The sequence below is a fragment of the Agelaius phoeniceus genome, chromosome 2, assembly GCF_051311805.1.
Source record: "Agelaius phoeniceus isolate bAgePho1 chromosome 2, bAgePho1.hap1, whole genome shotgun sequence".
Classification (NCBI taxonomy): Eukaryota; Metazoa; Chordata; class Aves; order Passeriformes; family Icteridae; genus Agelaius; species Agelaius phoeniceus.
The window spans coordinates 41,320,618-41,337,080 of record NC_135266.1 but is presented as its reverse complement, the minus strand read 5'-3'; the positions used below and the strand labels follow the sequence as shown (position 1 = coordinate 41,337,080).

General features: G+C 42.4%; 1 protein-coding gene across 1 annotated transcript in view; it reads right to left on the bottom strand.

The window, feature by feature from the left end:
* The window catches only part of LOC129134691 (2-oxoglutarate receptor 1), a 36,859-nt gene extending 21,768 nt beyond the window's left edge, over window positions 1-15,091 (bottom strand). Inside the window, 1 exon segment of the mRNA XM_077173552.1 lies at window positions 5,642-15,091. The gene's annotated coding sequence lies outside the window, so the exon portion shown is untranslated.
* Window positions 15,092-16,463: the final 1,372 nt, after the last annotated feature.

Below are 16,463 nucleotides of genomic sequence, written 5' to 3'. Positions count from 1 at the left end.
TTTTCCCCTGCAGTCACGAGCAAGTGACTTGGCAGGAGGTAGAGGTTTGGTGGGTACTGTGCAGTTCAAAGGATATTCTGACCTTCACTGTAGGACTCCACGCTCAGCAGGCCCAGCGGAGGCATGGGCGGTAAGGGCAGCTGGAAGCGTTTCCCAGGGACAGGAATTTTAAACAATGTGTCTATACCAAGGCAGAACATCTCTGAGCTGACACAGCTCTGTGACTGTGCACAGTGAAGGCCTGGGAGATGCCAGTGTCACCCACTTTGTCAGAGAACAGCAATAACAAGCACTGGCCTAATTTGGGAAATCTCCAAGGATCCTCCACTTTCCCAGGCAAACATCTCCACCTTTATGTGGTGCTTCACGGGGAAAATTCTGTTTCATTGCTTGGCACTGACATTTTCCTTGCTGCCCCAGTGACTGTGTCACCACTTGCCCTTTGATGGACACCTTGGAGTAGGGTTGGGTTTCCTCCCTCTCTCACCAGCCAAATTCTGCCTCTTCTCCTCCCAGCACCACCTGGATGCCCCCACCCCAACCCTGAGCATCCCTCCTGTGGGGCCTGGCTGACTTTTTCCAGGGGGCTGCCAAATGCTTCACTCATTTCCCTGTGGGGAGGAGGCAATGGGAACCCCAAGAAAGCTCTTACCCCAAGGAAGGCAGGAAGGGCTCTTCCCCTGCCCTTTAACAAAATACTCCTCTGATGGCCTGCTCCGAATGTTTGTTGTTTCGTTTTTGTTTATGCTTTCAATAAGAAAAACTTCATTATGATGCCGTTCCTTATTTGTATCTCAATCTAATAAACTTACTACCCTTCCACCTTGACATTTTTATGTTATTAATGCATAGATCAGAATCTTTGCAGTGTATTTGGCCTAGGTGAAGGTCATTTGCTCGTGAGCAGGGAGCAGACCTAAGTTATTGCATGATGTAAGTTTTCGTAACATATGTATGTGAGGTGCTGCAGCTGAATTTGCTTTAAGACTTCACATTGCTTAATTGCAAACAAAAGGAGCACTGCTATGTGTTGTTTTCATGTTTGTGCACAGTGCTTGCTCAATTTGTGTACAATTAAAACCATGAAAAACTCTGTTTAGGGAGTCACTTGCTGCCTTTTCCTTATGGAGAGACAAAAACCCAAGAAGAACAAGGAGGAACAATCACACAAATCCCCTTAATAGCAGTAAAAGAAGTACAATCATAAAGATGACAGTTTAATGGAGATTTGTTTGAACAGTATGTTTTCCTTTTAACCAGTTATTGTGCTGCATTACTAAAGGTTTTCAACAGCCTGAAATGGAGCTGCTAGAAACATTATGAGGCTTGCAATCATCTTACATGTTGGGCCACTGGTCAGGCATGTAAAAGGTCTGTCTGAGCTTTCAGAGCAGCAAGAAATGTGCTAAACCTTGGAAACCAAATCATCTTCCATATATCAGCTGTTATGCTTTAGTTGTCAGTCTGAATTTTTTTATATACAAATTAGCTTTTTCAAACAAAGAAGAGTTTGTCTTCCAGGAGATAATGCTGTCACTTGATAAGACTTAATTTTTCTGGTTGTTATAAATAACTTTGTTGTAATAATTTTGGCCTGATTTCTTGGCAAAGTCCCTGGCTTGTACAGCAAAGGAAAGTCTGCAGAGTAACCATACATGGGACCAACTATAACAAACTCTCTCCACAAAATTAATCAGAAGACTGGGATTTCCTTTACAAAGGTTGTAAGAACTTATGGATTTTATAGTAAGTGCTTCCAGAAAAATACTACAACACTGAAATATAAAAGTAATGTCACAGACAAACCCAAAAAAAGGTTTCTCTGTGCCTGGAGAAAGCTAACAGGAAGATATTTAAAATACAGACATATATTTTTATAAAGTAGATGTACAACTCTTGTTTTTTCCTACTCTTTCTTCTGCTTCTATTGCTTCTCCTATAAACTACCAAAAGAAATGAAAGGAACTTGATGACCTGATCTGGGCATTGTAATCTCTCATGCAGATTTCATTGTTCACTCCTCTCTCACAAGCCATGCTGGACTTCCCTCAGTGACTGTCAGAGGCCAGAACCAGCTGTTCAGCTGTGTAACAGTGGCAGCACAAAAATAGCCATTCTGCTCAGCACTTCCAGCCACATCCACCTCCATAACAGGCACTGGGGTGTGTGCATGGCACCCCTCTGCAAAATTGCTGCATGATGTGATGGTTGGCACCCACTGCAGTGTCTGAGCCCTGGCTGCCATGGATAAGCCCCATTAGTCATTAGTGCCCTGTCTGCAGGACAGCAGGGGTTTTGGTGTCACAGCTCTCCACTGGTTCCTGGTGGAAGAGGGGTCAGTGGTGGAAGCTGGCTCACTCCTGCCTCCTTGCCAACCTCCTTTAGCTGTCACAACTTTTTTCACTGAAATTCCAGAGCAAGAACATTCATCTCTCACACAGACCTGCAGGATAGCCTGGCTCATGGGTACACCACCCTCCTCATCACCCTCTTCCCCACAGCCATACACAGATGGAAAGTCTCCCACAGCTGCCATCCACTCTTTCCCACGAGGAAAGCTGGGTTCCTGCAGAAGCTTTCATTCCCTACATTTGCACCAACAGCAATAAGAGGAAATACATTTGAAGGAGGAATGTTTCCAGCAGAGAAAGATCACTTTACCAAGGTCTATTTGTGTCCCCTGCTACATCATGCTGCCTCTTTCTCCTCTCTGCAGTTGCCTTTCCTCTGGTCAGGCCCTACAGAGCCTGTGCACCATCTTTGCTTTGTTGGGCACCCAACAAAGGGAACATCTGCACCTCCAAAAAACCTAAGGGAAACTTTTATTTCAGCAGTGGTGCAGCTTCACCTTGAGTGCTGTGAGCAGTTTTGGGCACCACAATATAAAACAGATATTAAGCTATTTCACTTGATCTTGAAGCACCAGTGGCTTTACCAACTGATGAAACCATTTGGGGTACAATTGGAGACAAGTGAACAGCTTAGGTGTGGATCCCCTCACTGGCACCTAAACTGGGGCCAAAGGAATTTGGAGGGGGCTTTAGTAGCTGACCTTGGAGGCCTCCTCAAAAGTGATCACAGACACACAAACAAATTTTTGTTTTCATCCTCTGACAACATTAGTACAAATACGTGTGGTTTGGCTGATGGTCAGCTTAAAGGACAACTTCAACCTGTCAGATAAATGGTGCTGAGAATAGGTATTTCTGCAGTGGATTTTAGATCAAATAGATTAGAAAAACCTCTGAAGTGTGTGTTCTAAATTTAATACTGTGAAATCTAAGCCACAGTAAATAATCTGCAGTAAAACTGTGAGAGCTGATAAGGACAGAAAATGAGCATGATTTCCTGATAATCTGAAAAATGCACACGTGTGCACAAGATGGGCAAACCTGATACTTATTAAATATTATGACAGACTTGAAAGATCCAAATGGAGTATTAGACCTCCAACGCACTGGACTTTCCACAAATATACAAAAGAAGAATTTTACATCTTACAGAATTCAAATGTTCATAATGGCTGAATGAACTGCAACAGAGGCATGGAAAAATGATACTGATGTTACTTAAAGTAATATTTTCAGGGTTGATTACATCTGAAATGCACTCTATAGGATTCTCAGAACATTTTCCCAGATTATATATGTGTCTATACTAATGTATTGACTTACAGGTGAATGGAAGACTGTATCTGTATTTGATACAGAGAGGCAAGACTGTCACCTACTCTGTATGTTTTTGCCACAGGGCAGTAAGTTCTGTTCCTTCTGCTTTCTTTTTTCCATTTATTTCTTGGTCTCACCTTTGACATACTCCTTTTTCCATTGCTTCTCTAACTATTTGATGAGAAAGTTGTCATATGGGAAAATGGCAACCTCTCCTTCTCACATATTTTAAAATAATGCAGTACTGGTATTTTCAGGTATCATTACTTGGGAGGGCAAAGTCTGAGGCTCCCTTACAGTGCTGGGGCCCAGGGGGAAAAGAGATGCTGCTTCTTGCATCTCTTTTGGGCTGAGACATGACATAGGTACCAAATGGTTTAGAGAGAAATGCTTTCTGTGACCAGAAATATAAGGTGAGGTATTTGGGAAACTAAATCAGAAGAGCAAAGCACAGGCATCACCCAGAGGAACACTGACAGCTCAGCAGGGGAATTCAGGATCTTTTGTGCTGGACAACTAAATTCTACCCAGGTCTTCACAGGTTGTGCCTGGACCTTAGATATTTCAATCTACATTTGTTCCAGGACCCACTTATATAAGAGACTAATGATCTGTAAAATTCCAGTTTAAAATGTCTTTGGAGAGTCATAGTAAACATTTTAAAATGTAACTGAAGATACATTTCCAGTCTGCTTTTATTCTTACAGCCCATAAAGTAGAAAGCATTTCATGTAAAAAAAAACACTAGACCAAATGCCCCCTTCTCATTTTAATTTTACTCATATAATCTATAAAGAGTTTTATATCAGAACACTGTAAAATCCATGCCTTTGTGCTTCTTGGCTACATTGAATTTCCAGAGTGGTATGAATTTCTAAGTCTAAGCTTCTGGAGAGAAGGGCTTATAAGAAAATGTTGATGGTCTCTTCACTATTGTTCTCTGACCAACACTGCAGTAACAGAGAACACCAATAAAGTACTGCAGTGCTGTATAATTGTCTTATTAATTGGAACATTATTTACAGAGAGGGCTGCCTTCACAGCATGTACCTACTTTCTGAAATGCTCACAGCACTCAGGACACAGCAGGCAGCCAGCATAAAAGTTCAGTTAAAGTAACAGTAAAATAGCCATCCATATAAGTGCAAGTTAATGAATTGAGTCCTCCTGGCAGGAAGACTTGAATGTGAGCAAGCATTTTCAAATTTAAAGAGAGGTGACCTTAAAAGCCTGCCAAACCTCAAAGGTAATGAATCATTTATGATGATGATGGTGGGGCCCTTTAATTTTTAGACGAAGAACAACCCAGCTCAGCTGTTCTTTTAAAATATGTTGTATGTATATTTTGACAAAGACTGTCTTTGGAAACCAGAAGGTAAGAAGGTAAACAACCCTTTTGAGTATGTAGAGATCTACCTTACATTTAAATTAGCCTTTAAAATAGCGTTGCACATACTAAATGCCGTGCAAGGTAGTTGTTTATGAAGTCCTTCTTTGACTAAAGTTCTCCACAAACAATGAAAAGGAGCTGCCACACTCTCTCTAAGCCCCTAAAAAAAAAAGACATTAGTGCCAGCTATTCAACAAAGCATTTCATATTTTCAATGTCCCCATAAAATCCTTTCAACTGGCAGAAGGGAAATTATGATATCTGGCCTTCTGCCTTTGCAGTGTCCAACAGACTTCTCAGCAAATTCAATGGGAAAAAAAACCCAAACCAATAAAAAGCATCCAAAGGACCAAGGCTGACTGCTTTGAAGGACAGTTATTGTGTAAGATTAGTGTTTCATTATCATATATAAAGTAAAGCACAGCTACTATGCCACTATTTATATTTACAACTTCACTGCTAAGTTCATAAATTACGATATGGCTTACTCAGCACAGATATACAACATGGGATTTTAAGAAGTTTTAGGGCAGCCAAAACTGTCACAAAATATCTTGCAAAATCCTTTTTATAATTTACTTACTAAAATATCTGATGATTGCAGACTTTTGGACAGATTACCCATATTGCTTAGGGCTTTCCAACCGATCTGAATGCCAAGCAGGAAGATGATTTCTGTTGTTAACACTGAGTTGCCATAAATCAGGCTTTCACTGCGGGCTCTTTGGATGCGTCATTCATGATGCTACAACTTGCACTCATTTCTCAGAAGCTGAAGCCAGTTTCTTCCTTGGCAGTTCTATGGTATAATAGCAGCCTGGATCCCAGTTCATCTACAATGAATGTTAAAGCATTTTATGTTAGCTATTCAGTGGAAAACAGAACACTCCAGTGCCTAATTTCCTCTGTGGAGCTAGTAATTCCTTTTTTACTCTGAAAACACTGAAAATCGACATTGTATATTTCTAAAATGTTTTCTCTTGTGCTTTGAACAAAATGCACTAGTTTGTGGTATACAAAATGCACCTGTGAATGTAACACATCCCACCCATATCTAGGTGCCTGAGACAGACACTTCTGCTTTCACTACTGGCAATCTGACTTCCACTGCTCTGCAGACCATGCTTGGGCATGGCGGAGTCTGCCACCATCCACCATCACCAAACTCCTAACAGCCTGAACGGAAGAAGTGCCCCCTGATTCAGACAGCATCATGATGATGGTAGATTGTAGGCACTGACAGTTCTTGGGTCCTCTGTGCTCATTTGAGGAAAGTTACAGTGCTCCTGAGAAGCAGACAGCTGGAGAGCAAGGAAATCCAGATTCCCGACTTATTTTTATTTCAAATCCCAATTTGTTAAATGTTTTTTTCCCTACAGAGCAGCTTTATGAACTTCAGCATTCTGGATCACATTGGGTCAAGATAGGCAATAGGTAAATTCAAACACAGGTGGCATTTCCTTGGCTGTCTGCCAAGTATAAAACTATTACACATTATTGCTAGATTTGTGCAAATAATCACCAGCCTTCCTCTGAAAAACAATTGCATTCCAGCAATGTTTGGGATAGCATTTCTAGGGTTCTATGATTTTGCAGTATCACCTTCCATTAGAATCTGCCTTCTGAAAATTATACACCACCATTATTTTTTTCTAAACAAATATGCCCCAAGAAAGTTTTTCCATGTCTCTATTTGGCAAAAGAAGCTATAAAAGACTTAAGAAAAATCCATTTAACCTACTTCAGTGAAGTAAGCACAGAGATTTAGGCTGGCATATAAATTAAACAAGTGTTCCCATAACATAGATCACACCAATACATATTTGATTCATGGCTGAATCAAGTCAGTAGAAGCTTATGTTCCAAATGCAAACAACTGTGTTGAAAGAAATGGTTTTTTATGCCCCAATGCTACTGTCCAGTCCCAAGCAACAGAGATGACCCAGACCCAGGGCAGCCCATAGCAGGCTGGACACATATCAGAGCTGCCTGTTGGGCTGCGTTCTGGCTCTGAGCCTCTTGTAGCCACCTTCTCCTGTTTCTTTCCTTAATCCTTGTCAATGACAAAGACATTTTCTGGCTGCTGCAAAGATAGTCTTACTTCTTGTTCCTGTCATAAAGTCATGGAACAAAGTTTGAGTTACAAGCATTAAATGTGAGTTGCTGAAAACTGTGAATTCATAGTCTCTTTTATGATTTCTGGAAGGTTCATCAGATCGAGTTTTGCTTCTGAGTCCAAATGTATCAAAAGCTGTTTATGTTACCAAATGCCAGGATACACAGATGGCATCCATTTAATTGAGTAGGTTTTTCCTATTGGTTATGGACATTTCATTATATCAATCTGACATCTTCTTCAAGCAGCATTAATCTATATTTTGCTCTTTCTTAAGGTAAATAGGTGTTTGGCCAAGTCCTTCTGCCCTTACTTTATGAATTAACTTTCCTCTAACTGCTAACATATAAAGAGAATACTGTTGGATCTATGATGTTTCATTTATTATTTCATATTAAGAGCTCTTGAAAAGCCTAAAAAATTAATTTTATCATTTTGGTAATTCCAAATGCAGTAGTCTAGCCATATGCATGCCACAATTTACTTTTGAGATAAAAAAGAAAGAAAAAGCAACCTGCCCTCTCCTCAAATATAAAAGATAATGGAATAAATGAGGACCACATTTCTATAAAAGTGTTCTTTGGCCTAGACTGTATTTATTAATGCATGGTATGCATCTAAACCAACCTAAAATTATTCGTCAGAAAGGCTGAACCCAGCCATCTTTTCCTTCAGATGGTCTGGAAGTATACCTATGGAAGATGGCTGAATTTCACAGTGATCCCTGGAGCTTGAGCTATATTTAGAATAATAGGATTATGTTATTACAACTCTAGCTGTGATAGGACTGAAGAAGGTTACTTAGACCCTGTGGCTACCCTGCTAAATAGAAGAGAGCCAGGAGTTAATCCTCAGTGCTGAGGCTGAGTGGGTAAGCACAGACTGATCCATGCTGCACAGCTCTTGTCCCTGTGACATACCTCATCCCATGTTGTGCCTACGTGGTCCAATGGAAAATGCTGCTTTTTATGTGTTTTTGACCAGTTCAAGATGTCTGAAGTAATTTATAACCCATGTTGCAGCGTGCTGGGGTGGTGGCTTTGTAACATGAAGCTGCACGGGTGTAAGGCATGTGTGGGGCTGTAAAACCTGCTGGGATAGTGTTGGGAGGTTGTGAAGGATGGAAGAAGCCACACTTTGTGTGTCCATGCTGCCTTGGGGTGTGTTAGCTTGCACAGGTGAGCCCAGGCTCTTGTGAGAGCCAGGAGCTCAGCAGCCAAGTCCATCCCCCATTGACTTCAGCTGCAAGCACAGTGCGGCTTACAGAGGGCTACAACCCTCCACAGCCCAGCCCCAGATTTACTGTCTGTTTTGGTGTCCAGAAAGCTGAAGAAGTGGCCAAACATCAGCCTTCCAGGTGCTCTTCTGGTTAGAGGTTGGCACGTGTAGGACAGGATTCTGAAGAAACAGGTTTGACTGAGGAGACTTGCATGCTATCAGGGAGGAAAAAGGCACTGCTCCCTTCTTGAGGCAGGCAAAACACCAAGACTGGGGAGAAACCTTTTGTACCAACACTGGGCAGAGTTACCTGGGACTGCAGAATCCTGCAGGAACATTATGATTCACTCCTGCCAAAGGCAGTCACTTGTGTTGGAGAAGGAAGGTAAACTACTTGTGCAGGACATTCTGCAGCCATTTCCAGACCAGTAAATGCAATTCCCAGGGAGCAAAGGGGTTTTGGTAGCATTCCCAGATATTCCAATGAACAGCACAGCACATTGCCAGCAAGTTCCTCAGCAAACCTAGCCAAAGCTCTATTATTGATCTTGAACGTCGTCTCCTTTTCCCAGCAAGACACTGGAAATAGCATAAGGCTTTCCATTCACTTGGCAGGGCAGCCTACAGACACAGCAGGGAAGTACCATGGGACTCATCACATGGCAGAGACAGATGGGCTCTTCCTGCTTTTTACCTCCCTTCTCTTTGCCTTCACCGACTTGAACACCCTCCTCTCTTTCCGTGGCAGACTAAGCCTCAGGGATATTGCAGGGCTGCAGTTGGTGGCATTGATGTCATGGCCATGCCAGCTCCTCTAGGCTAAAGTTTTGCAGAGAAACCAGTCTAGCTGAATCCTATAATCATAGAATCATAGAAAATTCTGAGTTGGACAGGAACTAGTAGGATCTTCTCACACAAAGCCCCATATTTTAGGGTTGAGATGTGCAACCAGCCTTTTAGATAACCACACTGGGGTTTTAGCATCTCCATGCACAAGCAAGAGTACGGGGGATGTTGACTTGGGCTGGTCCCTCAGTGTCTTCCAGTGCAGAGCTGGATGCCAAAGGCTCTTCCTTGGTGCTGAAGGAGGTGGAGGCTGAGTTACAGCTCTCTGAGGGATTGCTGTAGGTGTCAGGTAGGGCTGCCTGTCTCAGTGGCATGAGTGTGGGCCACTGCTATGGAGATAATGCTCTCATACTTACGATAATCTTTGGGAGAATGACGTGGGAAAGAGCTTCTACTCCATCTCCTGATGAAAGAGTGAGGTTTGATTCCAAAATACCTTGGATCTATCATGCTAACCATAACCATGCTACCGCTTTGGACCAAGACTGAAGTGAACACCATTACCTTGCTTCCTGATAGTAATTCCCTCCTCTTTTTGTCACTGATAAATCTTTTCTTGATCAGTGCCATATGGCTGCTTCAGGGAATTTAGGGAATACAAATAAAGGGGTGTTTGTTTGCCTCAGTACCACCTTGAGGCACTTCTCCTGCACTCAGTGCCCATCACTGAAGCCTGCTCTCCATCCCCTGGGTCTCATTTTCAGATATGCTTTCTGGCCCCAGGAGACATTTTGCGTAGTTTAAAAATTAGCACTCAGTCTGAAGATGGGAGGGTTGCCAGCTAGTCCAGCAGCACTGAACTCATCCCTTTTTCATTCTGCCTGGCTCAGTGCTCCACCTTCCAGGAGCAAATGATACACTTTCATTTCCAATGTTTTCCCTGTTCTTATCTTATTGACCTGTTCTTTCTATTGAATTTTATTCCTTCTTGTGCAGAGCTCTGCCCTGCTACATTGAGATGTGGGACTTAACTCTTCTACTGCTCTTTCTGTTTGGTTCTGCTTGTTTGTTTGTTTACTTATTTAAATTTTAATTTAATCTTTAGGAACCAAATGGATGGGTAGAAGGAAAAAAGGAGGAGAAGGTAAACACAGGTCTGATAGGACACTGAGAAGGAAGATTAGGGAAAGCAGAGTCAGATTAGCAGCCAGCAGCCAGAAGTCAGCTGATGTAGGCTGTTTACTTCACTGCTGTCCGGGCTGTGAGTGAGGTCATGAGGTGCATCCTCTGGGCTCTTCACTGCTTTTGCTTTGCTTGTGCCACCTCTAAGTAAGTTTAATCTCTGGAAGGGCTTTCTCTGTTGTCTAGGGGTCACTGCAGACAGAAGGAGGGTGAGTAGGAGCCCATTCAAGTCCCTACATTACATGTTTAATCATTGTTTCCTCTAATGCAAGGCTTACAGCTGCAGGCACACTTTCCATTTTATGCCCTTGGGCCACATATAATCCTTCACATTGCAGGTGACATTCGGGCATTTAAATTACAGCTCTCTCTCCTGCCTTGCAGACTACAATGACTTTCTTGACTTTAGAGTGTTTGCAGTCCAGATGGTTCCTGTCAAATAAGAAGCAGGTGGTATCACCGACATGTTGTTTGCCTTTAGATTTGTTCAGAAAAATAGGGCATCATTTCAAAATATTCTTAAGCTTGATGGTCTATATTATTTAAAGGTGTTTCAGTCCTAGATAATTTACTAATCTCTATGGGAGCTGGGAAGAAAGAGCCTTGAAAAAGTCTCTGCAGAGCTTGAAGACAACCCATCTTCTTTCCCCCACGAACTGTCATAGCCCTGATGAGCTCAGCTCCCACCTCAAATAATTGCCATTATTTCTTCTCCTTCCCTTTAAATCTCTCTCTAGCATTCCCTCCACTAGATGGTACTAGGGCAATACATTATTCTTCATAGGCTTTCCCAGCCATGGTAACCATAATAACAGTGTCCCTGCATATAGAAGGAGAAAAGGGTCAGACTTCTTGTAGTGCAAGAAACTTCTGTTGGAGACCATTAAACTTTAGAGATGATATAGTCAAAATATAACAAGGAAAAACGGTGGCCTGAGCAAGGATAGCTTGCTTTGCATCTATTACAATAATGTTCAATGGCACATATCACACTCACTCTTCTGTTTTTGTTTTCATTTGTCCTCTAAGGGCTTATATAATTGAGAATATTGATACTGCAGACAAATTGTAAGCATTATGCTAAAATTAGATCATACCACTATCTTTGGCCAAAAGTTGCCATTTAACAAAAAAATGATTGTTTTGTCTGTCCTTGCCAACACATATATTATTTGCTGCTGTTTCTGGCAAAGCCAGGAAAACCTAACACCTGCAGCTTATGTAGCAGAATCCAGAATCTCACTGGTGTCACTGGCAGCCAGCAGCCCAGTAAATGACAATGCCTGTGCACTTCACAATATCCATGTGTCTTACACATTTTAATATCAGGACTTTTCTACTTTGGGGACTTTTTTCAATTGGAAGGCTAAGTGAGAGGGCCAAGAGATGAATCTACATATTCACTGTTGTATCAGGATTTTTCTGTCCTGTGCTGAGCGTGGTACCTTCTTCCATAGGCCATGGTTAAAATCAATGTCTATTTGGTTTGTAAGATCATGAGAGGAGGTGGATTACATTTTGCCATTCCTGCTCCAAGAAAAATAGAATTGCAATAAGGTTTGTACAAGTTGTGCAGCAATAAAGGAGCAGGATTCCCAGGCTGGGCTGGAGATTCTGACAGCTCATCTGATGAGCACAGAGCTGTTGGAAAGAAAAAAATGAAATCAACACCTAGCTACTAGGGCATACTGGTATGTCTCTTGGACTTTTAAACCCTAGATTCACTGATTTTTTTTTTTTTATGAAAAATTCACAGCCTCTTTTTTCTGTGTGTGACTGGAGGATTTAAAGCATTTTATATACTTTCTTCTCATATCCCCTGGCTGCAAGAACTCCCTGACCTTTAAAAAAACCATTAGAAGAAACAAATTGAAAAGATAATGTACTTTTCACATTACTTATTTCTTGTAAATCTAGAAGCTTTTGGTCATTAGTGTTACAATAATCTATGACATTCCTCAGGAAACTTCAGGTTGACAGTATCCATCTCTGGACAAAGTGTATGCAAGAAAAGGGGAAAAAAAAGGGATTTTCTTTGATTGTTGATTTTCCCATATAGATGTACAAGACTGGGTGAGCTTTCTATTAAGTATTTAAATTCTTTACAAATCCATTTCCTACAATTGATCTTGTTATTTTAGTGTACATATTTCAGAATTCTATTAACAAAGGTTAATTTATTAATTCTTAATAGAATTCTTAATTCTTTTAAGAAAGTTCCCTGCTTCTTGAGGGAAGACAGTTTAAGTTAGTTCCTCCACCAGCATTAAAGCAAGATTAATTTTTCCTTTACTTCACTTTTTCAAAACTGGTACCATTTTCATGCATGTAAAGAGCTTTTCTGCATGCTAACAACTCTTTACTTTCTAATGAACCTATGACTGACAGAAAGTTGAGCTTTTCTTTCCTCCCACTAATACCACCATTGTATGTGTCTTGTTAACCAGTATTGTGTATCAGTCACAAGCTGACTCCTTTGTGCCTTTGTGAAGTATCAATTTAGTCAGCATTATCTGCTGGGGAGACAATGCAGCCGGTAAACATGAACACAGAAATGCTGTGGCATTATAACCCCTAAAAACACCGGTTCAGGAGCCCTGGAGGCCGGGAGGTGGCCGGGCTGCAGCCAGCGAGCTGCTGGCCATCAGCAGCTGCAGGGTCCAGGGAGCAGATGGGCAGCCAGCAGTGCACAGGCTGCAGGGACAGGCCAGGGCTCAGGAGCGGCCAGGAGCTCGGGCAGAGTCTTCGTGCTGGCTGCTGGTTGGGTGACTTGGCTGGGAAAACACCTCAGCCCTCCAGATCTGCCTGCCAACCTGCCTGTGGCTTGAGTGTACGCTGATATTTGACCGCGCCGACACATTCGCAGCGTCTATTTTGATTTTTTGCCTGATCAGGTTTTTCCAATGGTAAACTGATTTCTCTGCATTAACAAAACAACACCAAATGTTGCAGCTCAGCTGCTGGGCCCTGCACTCCACGAGGAGTCTGTGGCTCTGCATACCTGCAGATGTGAGTTAGCTTCCCATTGGCCTCCAGGTAGATTTTAAAGGGGGAGGTCAGACCACGGAGGTCTCTCCTTTTATGTTTCCCTGCCTGGCCGATGGTCAGCAGAAACACCCAACCCCCATTGCACTGGAGAGGGGGAGGGCAGTAGCTCTGTGGGGTTTCTGTGTCTTTGGATGAAATTGTCCCTTTGTTAGTCCAAAATAGCTCAAATTGGGCAGCTTTCCAAGCATGCAGTGAAAGACTTCTGTTTGAGACAGTGCTTAGAGAAGGCTGAGGATAGAGGGCTGAAAAAGAGGTGCCTGACTGGCTGGGTTCCCACCGGGGTGATTAATGTAATGTTGCTGGGATTTTACTGCATTATTAATGAAGTGCCAGGGTGCCTGGAGCACTGGAAAAACATCTCAGAAAAATTATTACTAAAAATCTGAATTGGTGCATTGGATAACCTTTCATATTACTTTCTTTTTCTTGACCGTAGAGCCCTTATCATGCCAGGGGAAGCCTATAAATAACAACCAGAAAGGGTAAGACTAGACAGGCTGCTGCTCCCTCCACCTCCCCAAGTAGTGGTGGCCCCGCTGGCAGCTGGCTGGGTGTGCCAGGAGTCCATGGGAGCTGTGCCTGGGGGCCATACAGAGGCTTAGGGATGCACCCAGCCCCTCTGCATGCTCTGCCAAAGCCCGGGGGGCCAGGGAGGTGATGCCTGTGGAGTTCTGCTTTGCAGAAGAGTATAAACATCTGACAGGGAATAGCTTGTGCTGGTTTAGGACTGTTGTTTGCATTGATGAAGCACGTATCTAGGATGATCAGTGTGAAATATCTCTACTTCCCCCCCACCACCACCACCACCCTCCAAGCTGTTATCTCCTTTTTTATTGGCATTGTCATGCACTTTTTTCTTTTATTTTCTTCTAAATTCTTAACTCCTCAGATCTGTATTTTAGTCATCTCTAGTAGCAACTGCGGGTTTGTTTTGAGGAGAAGATTTTTTTTTTTTTTTAACTGCTGTGCTTTAAACCAGCCTTGCCTGCCTAAAGCTTCCAGTTGCTAAGCGACTTTTCCCCTCCGCCCTTCCCGCAGCCCGGTTGCCATAGCGCTGCCAGCCTTGGCTATCAAGTAGCAGAGAGCAGTCATTACTCAACGAGAAAAAAAAAAAAAAAAAAACCAAAAAAAAAAACCAAACCAAACCCCAACCCCACCAAAATCCAGGGCTGCACGAGCCAACCCAATCAACATTTTCTTCCCTTTTTAATTCGCGTCGCCAGCCGGCGGGAGCATCCCTGCGCGCATCGCGGCCGCTGCGCTGTTTTCTTGCGGGAGCTTTTGGCTCAGCCTCTGCGTTAGACAGGACGGACTGCAGTGCTGACTCACGGACACCTGTGACGTCGGTCATGGCAGCGACAGATCGAGGAGGAGGATGTGCTTGCCGGGGAGCTGCTTGGCGTGCCCGTGCGGCGGGTGTCGCCCCATCCGCGGCTGCGAGTCACCCCGTGAATCCCAGCGCCGTTCCTTAGGAACCAGGTGATTCACGGGGCAGCGCTTTTATCTCGTGACATTTTTTAGCAACGAGAACATCCTAAGCGCACAAAATGTGTGGGATGCCATCAAAGACTAGAAGAACGCACACTGGTTAAAAATTAGCTTTTCTTTTCACTCAAAAATTGTGCGAAGGATCATGTCCAAAGAAATAGTCTTCCATTTTTTAAAGTAAAATCATATCCCTAGTGGCTCGGGTAAGATAAAATTTAATGTCAGGGCTAAAACACAATAAAAAAGGTGATAAACCTGACATCTTTCTGCTCTAAAATTGTGAGCTGTCTTGTCATCAGTTTACTGATTATCAGACTTTACCAGCTGGATGCTATAGGGCAATATGGTGATCTGGTGTCTCTAGTGAGCCATGCCATGCATCATAACCAGTCAAAAAAAAAAGAAAAAAAGGTATTTGGCTTTTGTATAAAAACAAAAATGTGCAGAATAAAAACACCTGTTAATAAAGAATTTGGTGGTATAGAATTACCTGTGGGAGAATATAAATCACATGAGTTACATTTGAATTGATAGTAGGGGGAAAGAGTCTTTTTTTACCAGTAAGTGTTGCAAGCTGTGGTTGAGTTGGACTTGGAATAATTTCAGTTGTTCTGCAGCTCTAGTGTCCATTGATCACAGCACCAGCCTCCACCTCAGGTTGTCAGTGTAAAGCCTCTCTTAACATCCAGGGAACTTTCTTCCCACATTCTGTAGTCGGTGAGTTATTGTGATAATAAATGCAGCAAGGAGCTAGACTCGCTGTCCTTACATGCCCTTCCATTTATCCAATCCAGCATCTGCCTATTTGAACAAGTGCATCAGATACAGGCAGCGTGCCAGCTATTAAAATGTTAAACCTACTGCCACGGAGCTGCATTGTACATTTTGTTTTTCCCTTGTCCTTGAAAAGGACTCACTCCTGAACTAATAGGAGTGTGCTTAATGGTTCCTTGTCTTTAATTCCCTATTTACTTAACTATCTCTTCCCTGATTTGGTACTTTGTATTCCCTTCTCTTCATGCTGTTCATGGGAACATTAAATACCATTCTGCAAGGAAAGTCATTTAAGACACAACCTTTGCCACCTATATGGAAAACTGATTTCAAAATCCATTTCTACTCTGATGAAGCATGCAAATCAAATATTTTGAAGGGTGGGAAAAGGATTATTTTTAAAGTTCCTTTTTTAAAATAAAGATGCTTTTGTTCTTAGGAGCTGATATAACATCCCTTCAGCTGGGGGCCCCGTGGCTGTGGTGAGATATAGCTTAGGTTTGAATAAATTCACTGTTTTTTACTGAAAAAAATTGTGGTTCTCAGCTTTGCTTTCTGTTGTTCTAAGGGAACTCAGGACTTGAGAATGGCTATGATCAATAAATTAGGAAATGAAGGTCTACCACAAACCACAGACCTTTTTGTCCTGGAAATATTGATTTAAGGAAAAGTATTGCCAGATTTATTACGTGAAGATGCTTGCATAATCACGGAACTTAGGTGACAAACCTTGTTCTCAATTAGATTGCTTTAGCTCTAGGCTTCATTTCATCTAGAAGAGAAATTACTGGAA